Genomic DNA, 12,431 nt, shown 5'->3' with positions numbered 1-12,431 from the left:
TGGTTTTTTTTTTTTTTTTCTTTGTGAGTGAGGACTCATCATTTATATTCTGCAGAGTACTCTTGACTCCAGCCTTGGCATTGTTGAGGCGACAGAGCTGGTAACATGCTGGAAACAGGGATTCCTCATAGACCACCCAGAAGAACACATCTCAGGTCTGCTTCGTGGACTCTACGTGCAGACTCCATTTGGAGGTAAGCTTTCCTATGCTTTTTCTTTTCTTTCCCCAGCCCACTCAGGAAGTTTTTACAGGCGTTTTCTCTATTGCAAGGGAATATTACAAATAAAATGTACACATATACGAAAAACACAACTATCTTGACAAGTGCAGAATCAAAAGCAACCATTCCACAGTGCTTTGATAGTGAACAGGGATTTATGTGACAAAAATGGATCTCATCATTATAGATAGCAAATTCCACTGGGATTTTTTGATAACGTAGTCACCAAAAACTAGAAAGTAATGAAACATTTGATTTCCAGATACACTTTCAGCTTTGTCTCTGTCTTTCTAATTGTGTTAGAATATCCTCAGCATATTGGTATCAATTATGTGAATTGTTATAAAGCTGAAGAGTTGCAGGCATTCCAGAAGTCTTATTTTGTTTTAAATGATATTCAGAAAAAATGCAATAATAAGCCATCTTTGTTACCTCTTTTTCAATCTAGAACACTACTCTTTAGTAGTAATATTTTTGCTTGACTACCTGTTTTGATGCTCAACTTCTCCATCTCTGGTCATCACACATCAGTGTCTAGCTAGTTATAAGAACATTGGAAAACTTTCTCTCCAACCCAGGATAATTTTATTTCTTAAACCAGCTAGTAGGAATTATCCTTTCTTTTTCTAGGGGATAACATGGCTTTTAAAACAAGCTCATCATCCACTAATCCATTTTCAAACCCTGTTAGGCAATGTGGGTTAAGTAGAGTATAACAGAGTTATCCTGCTGGATTGATTGTGTAGAGTTAGATCTTTTACATGTGGGGAGTCCAAGACCCCAGGGTCTAATAGTAATATTTCCTTCTCCATGAATAATTTATTGAATCTGTAAAGACTATATTCTTGTGCAAAATGTAGATTGGAGGGAGGGTATCGTATTTTTTTTTTAAGGTTCTGTGCAACTTTCACAGCCAAACCTCAAATGTCACCAAAAACATGTTGGGAATAAAGCTTACAAGGTTTGTCTAAATCTGGAATAAACTGGTTTTAGCTTTTCTAGTTCTAACTTTTTACCTTTTTACTGTTCTCCAACTGCTTAATATATAGGTACTCTTCCTGTAATGATCATTTATTCAGAAGCAACCAAGTTCCTGTTCTTTTGCAAAGCTCATGTATGTTTTGCTGGTACAAAGCATGTATCTGAACCCCAGCTTTGAGTTGGTGTTGTACTACAAACTTAAATCTTGTCAAACAATTATCCCTATGGACTCATGCATGTGCAATTACTTGTAACTGTGTGTGTTTACTGTAGCTTTTAATGCTATTTCAAAGACGGAGAAAATTGCTTTGTTTTAGGTACTGCAGGTGTTTGCAAAACCATAAAAACCACTGGAAAAAAAATAATTTGAAAAGTTTACAAGATTTTTCGATTGTGCTAAAAATACAAAAAAAAAAAAAAAAAAGAAAGAAAAAAGCAAACAAAGTAGGATCACAGAAAGATTTGGACTGGAAGAGGCATTAAAGACCATCTGCCATCTGGTTCCAACCTTCCTGCTGTGGGCAAGGTTACCACCCACTAGATAAGGATGCCCAGGGCCCTATCCAACCTGGTAGTGAACACTTCCAGGGATTGAAATGCCTCACCAGCCTCTGAGTAAAAAAAATTCTTGCTATTATCTAATCTAAATGTACCCTCTTTTATTTTAAAGCCATTATTCCTTGTCCTATCACTACACTACCTGATAAAGAGTCCTTCCTGATCTTCCTTGTAGTACTGGAAGGATAATTGCAGAATGGTAGGTTTAGGTTGGAAGGGACCTCTGGGTGTTACCTGGTTCAACCCTCCTGATTAAGCGGGACAACAGAGAACAGGTGACTTAGGGCCACAACAATGACTGGAGGGCTGAAGCACCTCTCCTATGAAGACAGGTTGAGAGACTTGTGCTTGTTCAGCCTGAAGAAGAAAAGGCTCTGGGTAGACTCACTGTGGCCTTCCAGTACCTAAAAGATGCATCCATGAAAGCATCTCTAGCAACTGGATAAGAAGGTTGGTGTTTCTGTCTGAATTTGTCCAGAAACTCCCTTGTTGACTTTGAGCCTAAGTTTACTTCTGCAAGATACCTCTGTGACCAGTATACAAGTTTTAACCAATGTCAGATGCATGACCTCTTTAATTTCCTAACTCTGTGTCAAAAAGAAACATTGAATTCCTCTCACATCAAAATTAGATCTCCATTTCTGCAGTATGAATAAGAGTACTGAGTACATACTGTTCGGCGTGAGTCTGGATATGTGAAGAGAAACAAGATTTGTTCTTCAAAAATGCTTTTCTTTATGTCTCTCTTTAAAATACCCACAAATACACTTGTAACAATGTGGGCAATACAGGCCAGTTTACAAACAGCTCTGCCTTTATCCAAGACAGAAATTTGTAATATCTCCTGAAGGAAAAGAGAATTCCAAGATAACAATAGAACTACTGTGTTCTCAAATGTACGTATCTTTCTCCTTCTTTAATGACAACCTTCCCTGTTTTAACACTTTCTATTAAAATTTAATTGCAGATATTATGCATCATAATATATATGAATACTCCATCCATGAGCTACAGATGTAGCTTTTTCTGTAGCTTGCCTCCACTTACATTAGTTTTCTGTGTTTTTCTGGTAGATCCCTTATTTCTCTTGTTGCTTCTCATTTTTATTCTCAGAAGATGCAAATGTTTTTACTCAGGTATTGCAATATGCATGAAATGATAAACACTCAACATTATTTCTAGTGTGGTTTGAGGTTCTGCTGTTTTTCTTTGAACAAGTAGATGGATTATTTCTCCTCTCCTTAATTCACTAGTAACTTAAAGGCATTTTCTTAAACTTTCCTAAACAATGGTGCTTGGACAGGGATCTAAAAACACAGCAATCATGCTAGAAAAGTTGCTAACAGAATCTTTGTAATGTTAACACAGGTGCACTCAGAGAATGCTTCAGAAACATACACAGCACATACTGAAATGTAGATAACATACTGTTGTGAAAGGTTGGGACTTGCTTCTGCTCATAAATGCATCCTAGAAATGAAGACCAAAAGTAGGCTTTTGTGGGTTTGCTTTAATAGACCCAGATCCACAGCTCCTTCTTCCCAAGGCAGGACTTCAGTTCATTTTTGGCTGCTTTTGGGTGCATATGCTGTCTTTTTAGCCTCTTGAAGCTGACTTTGTAAGTAAGTGTGGCTTTCTTGGGCCAGAGAACCGGAGGGAACTTATGCTACTTACTGAGAGCCCTGGTTTCTGGTCCCTGCACTGGGGCTTGCCCATTCATCTTATGCAATGGATTAAGACTAAGACAGTGTGAGGAATAAGTGAGAGAAATAAAGTTAAAAAGCAGGATCATGGACAAAAAATAAATAAATAAAGCTCTTAAATGCACTTACGGGAACAAAAGTTGTTGGCTCAACTGAATGAAGGTGTAATGGAAGCAGTAAAGTTCCTGTGGTGTGCTGGGGAGACATTAGAGCACTGCCCAAAACAAGCAATCCGAAGAGGTGGCCATCAGCTCCAGCATGGCATGGGTTGTGGTGTAGGAATCTGCTCTGCCTTGGAGGAGCACCTCCTCTTCCTCATCTTCCTCCTTGGTATTCCTTCTTTTGTTTCACACTCTTTCTGTTCCCTCCTCCTCTTTCCTCACAATATTTTTCTATCTTTCCTTAAACATGTTTTCCCAGAGATGCTCACTCATGGCTGAGGGGCCTGGCCATGCCCCGTGGTGGGGCCGTTGGAGCTCGTTGTGTCGGGCAGAGACAGGCCTGGCTTCCCTCACACCATCCCTCTCAGAGCCTCCTGCACACACCTTACCCCCTTTTGTGCAGGCCCAGGCTGGTTATGCGGGGAGGTTCACAGTTCTTTTGTGAATAGCAAGCTTCAATTTCTTCCAAAGAGCCCTCAGGAAGCCAAATGTAGAGTTCTTAAAATACCTTTTTTTTTTTTTTTTTTTTTCCAAAGGAGGGCTGAGTTTCCTGCTGTAAGAACTGCTTCAGCAGAGACAGGTATCTCATGTTAAATTTAACTGTAATCTGCTAAATATATGCTAATGTTTTACTCTGAGTATTCATTCCTTTTACCCATTGGTGCTAATTATCTAACATTACCATAAAGCTGGAGTTGTATGAGGTACGTTAGTGCTTCCTAAACTGTATTTCAGACAACTTTCTGGCTTATTCATCAGCAGGTAATTGAATAGCTTCCGGACACAGCTCTCACAGCGTAATGCAGCTCCTTCGGTTCTCTCTGCACAAACAACACAGGCCAGCCGGTCTCCCACTGCTCGCTCTGGTGAAATGATATTCCCATCACAACTCCCGCTGTAATCACTTTCACTAATCTTGCTCTCTCTCCTTCCCACATAGATTCTCCAGATCATTACACAGGTTAGCTCTCCCCCTGCTCACCCACCAGTCACAGGATTCAAACAACGAGCTTCAAATTATGCTGAGAATAAATGGAGGTAAACAGCAAACCCAAGGAGACAAATAAGACGAGCACCTTGAAGAGGAACCAGTAAGTGAAATAGGATGTGACAGGCTCAGGAAGATGAGAGGGAATGATTTCCTGGAATGCAGCAGCAATTTCGTGCCAGCAGCAATGTGCTGGCTGTACTTGACCTTCAGTAACCTTTATCCCTGTCTCCTACTGCTGCTCCTACATCTTCTCAGCCCAGTTCTTCAGCTGCTGTTCTTGCAGTTTCCCCGGTCAGGTACATTATCTAACTGGTACAGATGCTGTGTTTTCCGAAATCAAGCCCCTCTTGTGAAGATGCTGCAATCTGCATTTTCCCACACCTTCTGGGAAGACCTCATGCAGCCTTCCAGTACTTGAAGGGAGCTTATGTGCAGGAGGGGGACCAACATTTTACACAGGCTGATAGTGATCGGACAAGAGGGAATGGCTTTAAGCTAAAAGAGGAGAGATTTAGGTTAGACGTTAGGAAGAAATTTTTCACTCAGAGGGTGGTGTGGCACTGGCACATATTACCCAGAGAGGTTGTGGGTTCCCCACCTCTGGAGGTGCTCAAGACTAGTCTTGATGGGGCTCTGGGCAGCCTGATCTGGTGGGTGGCAACCCTGCCTGTGGTACAGGGGGTTGGCACTAGATAGGCTTTAAGGTTCACTCCAACCTAAGCCATTCTGATTCTATGATTCCTGGAGCGGCGTACAGCCTGGGGCTTCTCCAGTGGCACAAGGAGAGGTGTCATAGGTCAGTCTCATTCTGGATGAGCCCACTAACCCTACAGGGGTCTATCAAGTCTAGCTTTGACTTGATATAGCCACATATAGAAATTGGTGTTCAACACAGAAAAACACTGGGAATGTTTTCCTGAGACCTTCCCAAGGATCAATATTAGTAAAGTTTGGCTGGGACTTATCTGACAAACTAGATTTTTTTTTTTTTTTTTTCTGAAAGTTGTCAGTTCCTCAAAGTCAAGCAGTTAATAGGAATGAATAAATGCCAACAACTTCTTGGAAGACGTTCCCTTGTATTTAAGTCTCCTGCTTGAACAAGTTCTAAGTGAGACAGAAATCACTTGTCCAGTTTGAAAGTTCTGGTAAATGGAAGCACAAAGCACATCTTTTAAAAACTGAAATAAAATATTTTGAAATGATTGAAGTGGGAGCTTTGTACTGTTGTGATTTGTTCTGCTGTGCACAACTCTTGTGCCATTTTTATCCCTACAGTTTTTCCTCTTTGTTTTGGGACTGAATAAATAAATACATCTTGAAAATTTTGGCAGAACATGGCTTATGGTAATTACTAGTCCCTCCTCACGTGAAAGGAAATAGTTTAAATGAAGAATTGACACATTATATGAAGTTAATATTAAACAAAACCTGTTAGCAGAGACCACCAGAAGCTTTGGAAGGAAGTGAATATCCTCTGCCTAGTGATGCATAGAACATTTTTAGAAGGTTGATTTTGTTCTCAACTCTGTATCATCGTATCAGTTTGTTATGGCAATGTGTGGAGGCCAAGGGCAAGAACATCAAATACCTGTGTATGTGTAATACATATAACTGTGTAATACATATTCAATTCTCCTAATTCTGTACCTGAAATAATACTGTAATAGTGTCATTTAGTCTCAGTATGCTTTTGTGTACCCTCATGCAGTGCAACATCCAAATGTTTTCTGCTACTAAAAGCTGTGTGTGTGTGAATGCATCTTTGTAGATGAAGCACTTTCCTCTCTCTTCTTAGAAGGAGAGAAACAAATGGATCTGGGAAACAAATTTGATTACTTTATAGAATTTTGCTTTGAAGAAACTGAGGGAATGTCAGCTGGAAAGATGAGGTATACAGTGAAGTTTACAAATGTATTTATTTTTCTCTCCTTGGGGAGGAAGGTCCGTAGTCAACATCCAGCTTCTCCAAAAGTTGTCTCCTTCTCTCAGGAGCATCTTGCCTGTTTGCAAGTAGATTCACCATTTGGAGGAACACCGCTGTCATGGAAGGTCATGGTTGGAGAAGGGGAAGGGGGTCTCACAGGTAGGTGAGGCCAATCCGGCAGCACACTTCGAATTTCAGGGTAGTGACCTTCGGCTCGTGTCTTCTCTACAGGGAGTCTGCACAGTAGGCCAGAGCACTGGGGTGAAGTGTTTGCTATGACCTGCCTTGCTGATCAGGTGAACTGTTATGTACAGCAACACTTCACATTTTTTTTTCCCAGGATATATAACTTCACTCCCAGATCTGAGTTGAAGTGACGTGAACACCACATGGTTTGCAATTTCTTTAGACCTATTCATTCAGTGAAGGCATTTTTTGGCTTTTATTTTTCCTAGTCTCCTTTACCTTCACTTAAGCACAATAAAATTCTGTATGGTCTGTGGTGGATGAATTTCTCACAGCTGGTGGATGACTATCCATTTTATATGGAATAAATTGCAAATTCTCTATTTAAGTGTCTCAGAGTAATGTAGACCAGTAATCCAATAAGCTAGGAAAGTGTAACATTAGGTGTATACCAACAACTCTCTCTTAAGATAAAATTATTTTTGAAAAATGAACGATGCATGGCTGTTGTCTGGATTATTTGCAGAGATCCAGTTCACACTCAGTCCATAAAATATTGTTTTAGTTGAGGTTGCAGTTCAGTGATATAGTCAGATTCATGGCTCGCACAAAAGTCTCCCTAAAACCTACAATCTTGTGAAGCGGAGTGCTGCTCTGGTACAAGCTCATTCTGCCAGTTCCACACTCCTACTGATTGCCAAATAAATTGTATAAAACATTTGCATAGGGAGTGAGCAATGGCAACTGGTTATTTTGCATTCATGTATGTTGCCGTAAATAGAAGGAGAATTTTTTTTTTAATCTTCTAAAATTAAAAATTAAAATAATAATGATTGCAGAGAGCTCATCAACAGTAGAGAAGTTATTTGCAGTATTCTTTGAGTAGAATATATGTATATTATCTTCACCTACTGTGGCATATCTTCTGCCATGCTTGTTATGTGGCTCTAGACTCCCATTAACTGAATCCCTGGTGGAAAGCCGTTTCCCTACATTATATTGTAATGCTCTTGTTAATGATAAATTGATGAAGAGCTGCTTTTTTAGATTAGGTGAGTGGTCCTTTGATAATGGGGTTGGAATCAGGCCAGAGGTTTTATACTACTTTGCCTGGAGGGTGAGAACCAACTAAAATATTCCTTTCTTGTGTTCTGCTAGGAAATGAGACAGTCAAAGAATTTCAGCTTTTAATTTTAACAGAGCAGTTGGAAGAGTAGTTTACATCATGAGTATTTTTAGACTTTGTCTTTATCTTGCCCCATCTTTCTAATAAATTATTGAAGAAAGGTACTTCTCATGTAATTAGAGTGCCAAGCACCTTTTAAACAAGATGAACTCCTGTACATGTGAATTGACTGATTTCTTTTTATATGGCAAAAGATCATAAGCGAAATACTTTTGCGTGTTTCAAAATGAAGTTCAATTGTTATCCTCTTCCAGTTTCAAGCACGTTAGATTAATACCTTTAAAGTAACAAAAGACTGTTAGAATATTTATGATCTTTATTTTCTACATAAAAATATAAATTCCCTATTATTTTTTTTAAGCAAGGAATGTGCAGCAATGCATTCTTATATCCATGGAGATTTTTTTTTTACCATTGTCAATAGTATAATTGAAATGAAGTCAAATGAAGTGCAAAACCACACACAGCACCTTCACATGCACACACAAAAGCTTAGATACTAAAAAATAAAATTTATTTTAGAATTAAGAGTTTTATACCTAGAGATTTTCTTCTTTTTTTTGTTGTTTGTTTTTGTTTTGTTTTTCAGATGGGAGATGACTTGATGTCACTATAGGAGAACAGAATTAATCTCACTACTGGAGATATTCACTAATACCCTATTTGCCTTTCACTCTCCAAGAAGCATTTGTTGTGGTAGTCAGAAGGAAAATTGTGTTCTAGATTGAAATTTCTGTCCTTCAGCTAGGTCTTTGTCCTGCCTTAAGTTCACACCCTTGCCAACTCTTTGATGTTTCATGTCAAACCTTCAGTACAGACTTCCATCTCCAAGTCAGAGGGAACTGCATGGGATCCCAGCACCACCTTGTGAATTGCTCAGTATATTGGAGCCATTGTGCTGAGGTGTCCCCATGCAAAGGCAAAGAGTTTATCAAACTTTAGCCCTAACCAGGAGACAGTGCATGACAGTAGAACTATGTGAAGGCAGACGTGTGGAAGACAGGAATAAAAGGTGAATGTTTTTGGGCTGTGGTACTTCTTTTCCAAGGATTCAGAAAATTCTCTGCTATCACTATTGTGGAAGGCTGCTTCCTGAGGCCATGATATACCATGACAAATAGGAAATGTGTTGGTAAAAGAGGGATTATGTTGTAATTGCATCACCTCTGTTCAGTTTTCCTCTTTCAGGTACCACTTCTACGAAACGATTTTGTAAAGAACACGATCTCTGTGTTACAACTGGTAAGGTAAAAGGCAAAAGATGTCTTTGGTTAAAAAAAGTATTTGGAATTCATGAGTTTGCTGTATCTGAATATATAAAAGCTTTCTTTACCTGAGAGTTTGCCTTACAGGACAAACATTATCCTCAGTCTCAGTGCCCCTGCTCCTGCAGGGGAAAGGGTGCAGAAATCTAAATATTATGTTTAAACTGATCCTGGTTGTAAAGAGCTAGAGCCAAAATACCTAAAAGACAGCTTTCATAAGTTGATATTTGTTTCAACCCGTGAACAGAACAGTGACTGAGCCCTTGTTAAAGGTATATTTTCTTTTAAGTTATATGGAGAGAGATGTCAACTATTTACCATAAATATATTTATACATTTGAATATATAAATGATACTGTTACTTACCTTTAGTAGGTTTCCCACTGACAGGTATGCTCAGAAAACATCTTTCACTGAACCTGAAATGTTGATATAAATATCTGAAGAAAAATACTAATCACAGAATACATTGAACAGACTTACTGATCTTGTATACCTGGAAAAAGATTTTCAAACAGACTTTGTCAGCTCAGCCTTGGCATTCCTTGTCAAACAAAAGCATGCCTAAAGACACATTTCAAAAGCAGACAATGCAGCACTTGCTAACCTGCAGAAAATTGAAAGGGATCAGGGAGGCAGAGAACAAACAGAATAGGTAAGCAATAAGAAATGGAACACAGTTCTAAAGAGCTGTTTCAGAGAGCCAAATATGTTTAAAGAAGCCTACATCAATAATTAAACATCAGTAAGTAAAATTCTAGTATACTTTTTTTGCCAGTATTGTTTCAAGGTTTGTAATATAGAAATGAAATTATTGATTCAATATCAAGAAGAAAACATAGCTAGTGTGAGGGGAGGAAGAAAAGGGTAGGTGGAAGAGAAGGAGGCAGGAGTATTTTTAGCACAGATATGTTAGTCTGGAATGTTAACTTTTCGTAATAAAAAGTCCACACTTCAGTATTCGTCCACTTCAGTCAGCTGAAAATTTGGGTCAGGCAGCTGTTATCTGAATTGACAGCAGCTATCTGATTAAAAGTAAAATGCTCTTAAAAAAAAAAAGTAAAGAGAGAGAGAGAGGAAAAAAGGCTGTGCTGTGTCACATTCACGCCACTCATGTTGCTTACGTTGTGTCACACTGTACAGTGATTTGATGCTACATAACACAACATGACATGAGTCACAGTTCACTGCTATCCACATTACACTCAGGTAGTTTGGCATAGCTCTAACTTTTGCTTTACTCTCATATCCTATTCAGTGCACTCCACTTAGACTGGTTGGTTAATGCAGACAATTGCTATACACTCAAAACTAGAGTTCCCTACCAAATATATTTTTCATTGGATATTAAAGTGGAAACTTCAGGGGATATCTTTTGCACAACCATATGCAGCTCCTTTGCTCAACATAGGAAGGACATTAATGACATCTTACACCTGAAAGGGAGGAGTTAAGGGGAATTTCCCACAGGAAATACAGCTGGTGTCTGTGGCTATGACTTTCTGAGTTGGAGAAATGCTCTCTAAATGGAAAATAATTTGACTTCTCTTCTACCACCAGAGATGTTCCCAAACCAAAACCTCATATTAACCTTCTAGCCTCCCCTTCAATTTCAATTTGAATTGGATACCTTTCTGTTTCAAAGAGATGTGAAATTTAATTCCAGATCTGAATTTATAAGTAGTCTGTAGCAAGCTTAACCAAAGCTCCCCATCTCCAAATGCTTAGGACATGGGGAATTCTGTGGTTTTTTTTAGAGCTTTGCACTTCAGGTCTAGCTGTCTTAATTGGATGTTTCCCAATAATAATAGTCTATTTTCTTTGTGTTCACCTGCCTCAGACAGCAAGCATGAGCCCTGAAGCACAGTTAAATTGCACTACTGCTTCCTGTAACAAACTCTTGCTCGCCTGTCATTGCATTTTACCTTTGTTCTAAACAATAGTAGAGAGGAGCATAAATTACTAGGCAGTTTTGATAAATTTTTATTGACAGCATCCTGAAGTTCTAGATCCACTTAGCACCTCCAAAGAAGCGATAAGTGATTTAGCTTTTTGGGGGACAAACTGGTTCTATTAACTTCAAGTGCCAAATTTACCAAAAATAACTCATTAGCTGTGCATTGTGATTCACTAGGGTGTTACGCTCTTGGCTAGATCCCAAAAAACACATTTGTGTACAAATGTTCCTATTATGGGGTGTGAGACTTATTAATGGTATACCATATGCACCAGCGCATTTTTTTTTTCTAATGAAGTAGTTATCCTACCAGAGATGACAAGTGACCAGTTTTTGAAGGGTTAAACCTATTCAAATGTGATAAAACCTGAGAGACCACACCAATCAAGCTATCATTCAGCCACAGCTATTCACTATCCCTTTTCCTGTGGCTACGACTTGAACCTAATATTCCTTCCTTTGCAATTAAGAAGAAAGCAAGGGAGCTAGTAAGAAAAAAAAAATTAGTTGCTGACTTGTTTTTTTATCCTACTAAATTTAAATTAGCTGTAAATAAAATGGCTCACTCCCTGTATTTCAGAAGCTGCTCTTGCCCCACAACTTGACAGATTAGATTTTTACTAGCTGTGGAAAAGTGATATCTGATAGTCTGATAATGTGACTTATTTTCCTGAGTATTTAAAAGAGTGACTTATATAAATATGGATCCAGAAGAAAAGCAATGGGTGATATGAAAAAGCGGGAGTTTTTCTTATGTTTTCCCATTTCCTGGTGGTAAAGACAAAGCTGTGATTTTCCTTTATGCTGCTGCTCAGAATATTGTTGATTCTTTCTACCTAGAGAGCAGAGTGAGAGCAACTCCTAAGACTCAAGTCCAGTTACGAAGGGTCCTTATGCCACCAGCACAGATCAATCAGGGAAAGTGAGTCTACAAGCCAAGGTAAAATGTTCTTTCCATAATCCAAGGAGGAGGCAGGCAAAGCTTCCTTCTCATCTATCTAGGGTGGCAGTGAAGGTGACCACAGGACTGGTGGGTAGCTGGGCACTGCTGGTCCCAACCCTGCTCCACTACAGACTTCTCCTGAAGCCTTTGCCTCCTCTTTGGGGCCACCTGCAGGGGTACAGTGTGGGACAAATCATTCCTGAGTCAGCTGCATCTGTTACTGCTTGTCACTTGCTGACCACCCAGTACAAATTTTCCTTCTGCCAGGCAAACTCTTCCTGTTTCCTTTTCAATATTCCTTATGCTCTGTGTCACAAGGCTTGTGCTTTTGCTTCTTAACTCAGTTACTAGAGTT

At 39.1% G+C, this 12,431-nt stretch overlaps 1 long non-coding RNA gene across 1 annotated transcript in view; it reads left to right on the top strand.

Moving 5' to 3' along the window:
• LOC121111415 overlaps positions 1-12,431 on the top strand; it is a 112,012-nt gene that overhangs the window by 20,883 nt on the left and 78,698 nt on the right. Inside the window, exon 6 of the long non-coding RNA XR_005861911.1 lies at positions 56-194. This is a non-coding gene — a long non-coding RNA (uncharacterized LOC121111415). The remainder of the gene's footprint in view (positions 1-55; positions 195-12,431) is intronic.

This window comes from Gallus gallus, chromosome 8, assembly GCF_016699485.2.
Source record: "Gallus gallus isolate bGalGal1 chromosome 8, bGalGal1.mat.broiler.GRCg7b, whole genome shotgun sequence".
Classification (NCBI taxonomy): Eukaryota; Metazoa; Chordata; class Aves; order Galliformes; family Phasianidae; genus Gallus; species Gallus gallus.
The sequence above is the reverse complement of the archived record's forward strand: the minus strand, read 5'-3'. Positions and strand labels throughout refer to the sequence as shown.